The 4,478-nt window shown below is 46.1% G+C and overlaps 1 protein-coding gene across 2 annotated transcripts in view; it reads right to left on the minus strand.

The window, feature by feature from the left end:
- UIMC1 (ubiquitin interaction motif containing 1) overlaps positions 1–4,410 on the minus strand; it is a 194,844-nt gene extending 190,434 nt beyond the window's left edge. The window contains exon 1 of one of the 2 annotated variants that reach the window (XM_067031943.1): positions 4,272–4,410. The gene's annotated coding sequence lies outside the window, so the exon portion shown is untranslated. The remainder of the gene's footprint in view (positions 1–4,271) is intronic. The other variant, XM_067031942.1, reaches the window with a different exon arrangement.
- Positions 4,411–4,478: the final 68 nt, after the last annotated feature.

The raw sequence follows: 4,478 nt of genomic DNA on the forward strand, positions 1-4,478 counted from the left end.
GGAGATGTGTTTGCAGAGCTGAGAAGTAGAAAGCATCATATGGGGTAACGCAGAAACCATCATGATCCCCACAACTGTGGCTTCTTCATCCCACCCTATGCACACTAGCCTTGGTTGTTGTATTACTCATGTTTTGTTTTGTTTTGTTTTAATTTTCCGTTTTATTTTATGAAGCTTTGACATCTTGGGACCTTGCAGACCAGGATGGAACTGCCCCTCTCAGGGTTTGCTAATTCCTAGGGATAGAAAACCACCTGCCTTCAAGCACACCTTTCATATGCAAACCAACCAATCCAAACCAATCCCTAACCACCTCTTTTATGGACTCTCATACACCAAACCAATATTCTCACTACCCTAAATCACCCTAGGGCCAGGTACCAGAAAACTAGGGACCACTCCTATGGCCCAGAGCCCTGCTGAAATTATTCAAACTAGTCAACCCAACCTCTTACCTGGCCTCACCCATTCCTTCCTGTGGAAACCACAATAAAGGCTCTGGGCAATGTCCTCCCCTCACACCTTCTGCCTCCTAACCAACCTTAGGCTTCCCCATATGGCCTTGCATGGGCCTCTTGGGAACTGCACATAATAAAACTTTCAATGGTATTGAACTCCTGTGTCATCATTCAGTCACCTCTATAAATTAAGTCCTGGGCACAATCAAAACACTTGTCACTTCCATTACAGCAGTTAACATATACTCTCTGATATTATGTATAAGTAGATACTTTCATCTCCAGAATTTAATCTACCTGAGAGTAGGAACCATATTTTACTAAAAAGCTCTGTAGGACTTGCCTGGTGGCGCAATGGTTAAGAATCCGCCTGCCAGGGCTTCCCTGGTGGCGCAGTGGTTGAGGATCCGCCTGCCGATGCAGGGGACGTGGGTTCATGCCCTGGTCCGGGAAGATCCCACATGCTGTGGAGCAGCTGGGCCCGTGAGCCATGGCCGCTGAGCCTGCGCGTCCGGAGCCTGTGCTCCACAACAGAGAGGCCACAACAGTAAGAGGCCTGCGTACCGCAAAAAAAAAAAAAAAAAAAAGAATCCGCCTGCCAATGCAGGGGACACAGGTTCGAGCCCTGTTCCGGGAAGATCCCACATGCCGAGGAGCAACTACAACCGTGTGCCACAACTACTGAGCCTGTACTCTAGAGGCCACAAGCCACAACTACTGAGCCCGCATGCCACAACTACTGAGCCCACGTGCTGCAACTACTGAGCCCACGTGCTGCAACTACTGAAGCCTGCGTGCCTAGAACAAGAGAAGCCACCACAATGAGAAGCCCGCTCACCACAATGAAGAGTAGCCCCCACTCATCACAACTAGAGAAAAGCCTGCGCACAGCAACAAAGACCCAACACAGCCAAAAAATATATATATAGATATATATATATATAAATAAATAAATAAATAAAATTTTAAAAATAAATAACAAATAAAAAGCTCTATAGTGTGGGTTTGCATGCCCAAGAACACACACAATCAGTGTTTATTCAACTGAAATGTTTGCTGAACTGTGGCCAATTCCTGTCCCTTCACAAAGCAATTTCCCTGGGATTGTTCTTCTCCCATAGCAACAATACATAGTAGAACATGTTGAGAAGTGGTTCTCATTTTCCACAGGGAAGAAAAAAGCCAGCCCCACAAATACAAGGCATCACTTGCACTGCTGGATCCCAATAAGAAGCATTTACACAAAGCAGAAAAATGGTGACATGGGCTGTTCAGACACTCAGTACTGTAGCTCAGGACTCTGCCTCAGTGACACAAGGGACAAATCGTAACAGCATTCATTGGAGAATAAATGGAAGTTATTTTGAGCATCTAATTGGATTGGGAGTGAGGAACTGGGGATTATTTATTATTATTTCCAATAATGTATAGCATCTTAAGTATCCCATTCTCAAGATTTGCTCCACTGGGCTTAAAAAAATACATATGCTTGAGTTCTGGGACTTTGACAAAAATGCCCTCTATCCCTCGGTATTTCTACCTGAACAACTCATGCTATGCAAATATGAGTAACTAGAAATCTTCTTTAAGATAAATAAGTAACATATAGTCATCGGTTTTTAGGCTGGTCATCTGGTATTGGCAAAAAGACATGGATTTGCAGTCTGAAGACTGGTGTGTTCAAGCACACCGGTGACTGGGCTCTGTCACTAACTAGCTGTGTGACCCTGATAAAAACCTTCACCTCTCTGTCTTTTTCGTCAAATAAGAATCTATCATAAGAGAACCACCCTGAGGATTAAACATTATAATATATGTTAAAGGTGCTTCATAAACTATAAAGCACTCACAAACATCAGTCATCTATTGCATTGGAAGCTCCAGAGCCTGGCATGAGGCCTGACACAGAGCTGGTGCTCAGTATTTGTAGTCTAAATGAGTAAATACCACTGATGAGCTGTGTGATCTCAGGCAAGAAAAATCTCTCTCCTCCTACTCTTCCTCCTCCTCCTCTGATACCACTGTCCCCCTTGTTCACTGGACTACAGCCATACTATCCTTTTTCCTGTTCCTCCTATACAGCAAGCTCAGTCCTGCCTCAGGGCCTCTGCTGTTTCCTCTGCCTGGAACACTCTTCCCCAGCTCTTTGCATGGCCATCCCCTTCTCATCAGTCAGGTCTTAGGTCAAATGTCATTTCTTCAGAGGCTTTCTCTTACCACCCTGACTAATGTTCCTCCCCTATCATTCACCCAATATATATTCCTGTTTTATTTCTCCTCCTGTTGACTTGTTTATTACACTCTCCTTCACTAGAGTAAAAAACACTCTACTAGAGATTCCCTGTCTGTCTTGTTTACCACTGTATTCCAATGCCTAAGACAACATCTAGCTCATAGAAAACTCTCAACAAGCGTTTGAATAAATGAGGTTGGAATAACTTAATATCAAAAGTTTCATTCATTCAACAAATGTTTTGTATGTACCTATGAGAATTCAGGCTCTATTTCAATGTGCTGGGGATTCAGCTGAGAACAAAACAGACAAAAATTCCTGCTTTCTTGGGGCTTGCCTTCCAGTGGGGAAACAAACAATAAACAGATAAAAAGCGAAGTACATACTATATCTGATAATAAGCGTTAAGGAGAAAAAAATAAATAAAGCAGTAAAGGAGGATATGAAGTGTGTTTGGAGGGGCACACAGAAATGTGAGACTGAGCCATGAGGCTATATGGGAGAAATACATTCCAGAAGGCCAGGGTAACTGGGACAGGAATGAAGGGATTGGAGGCTAACAAAATAGAGGATGACGTCAAGGAGGTTAAGAGAAGTTAGATTGTATAGGGTCCTGTTGGCTAACCCAAGGACTTTGTCTTTTACAAAGAGTAAGATAGGGGACCTCCCTGGTGGTGCAGTGGTTAAGAATCGCCTGCCAATGCCGGGTACATGGGTTCGATCCCTGGTCTGGGTAGATCCCACATGCCGCAGAGCAACTAAGCCCTTGTGCCACAACTACTGAGCCGGCGCTCTAGAGCTGGCAAGCCGCAACTACTGAGCCCACGTGCCACAACTACAGAAGCCCACATGCCTAGAGCCCAGTCTCCACAAGAGTAGCCACCGAGGGCTCCCCTGGTGGCGCACTGATTAAGAATCCACCTGCCAATGCAGGGAACACGGGTCCACGCCCTGGTCCGGGAAGATCCCACATGCCGTGGGGCAACTAAATCTGTGCGCCACAACTACTGAGCCTGCGCTCTACAGCCCAAGAGCCACAACTACTGAAGCCCACGTGCCTAGAGCCCATGCTCCGCAACGAGAGGCCACCTCAATGAGAAGCCCACGCACCGCAATGAAGAGTGCCCCCTGCTCGCCACAACTAGAGAAAGCCCACGTGCAGCAACAAAGACCCAACGCAGCCAACAATAAATAATTTTTTTTTAAAAAAAGAGTAAGATGGGAAAGTTTTGGAGGATCTGAGCACCAGGGTGTCATGATATGGCCTGTTATAAGAGGATCGCTGGGGCTGCTGTTTTGGGAATACCTTAAGGGTAAGCGAAGAGACCATAAGGATGCTACAATAATCACAACCAAGACATAGTGGGTCCGGAAGACTAGGGAAGGAGCAGGTGCGGGGTTGGAAGATTAAATTTTGGCTTTTGACAGTTACTTTGGAGTGGAGTTTAGGGTCAGGTCTAGGCTGGGGGTCAGCAGCTGGAACTCAAATGGCAACAAATGTTGCCCTGCTAGTGAAATGAAGAAGATATTCCCACATAACAGAGCCTTCATGCGAAAGAAATGAGGTGTCAAATGCTGACCGGAGCAAGGTGAGAACCCTGAGCCAAGGACTGCACGAGAGTGCCGCGGAACCGGCGACCGACTTCCGAATCCACTGCTGAAGCTCCGAAGTCCCAGCAGCGTCGACGAAAAAGAACCGCCAGTGTCAGAACAGCAACGCAGCCTGCAGTACTCAAACCTCGCGAGATTTGTTGGGCGGGCAAAGCCATCCTCCCACCCACATCTCG

This window comes from Kogia breviceps, chromosome 4, assembly GCF_026419965.1.
Source record: "Kogia breviceps isolate mKogBre1 chromosome 4, mKogBre1 haplotype 1, whole genome shotgun sequence".
Taxonomy (NCBI): domain Eukaryota; kingdom Metazoa; phylum Chordata; class Mammalia; order Artiodactyla; family Physeteridae; genus Kogia; species Kogia breviceps.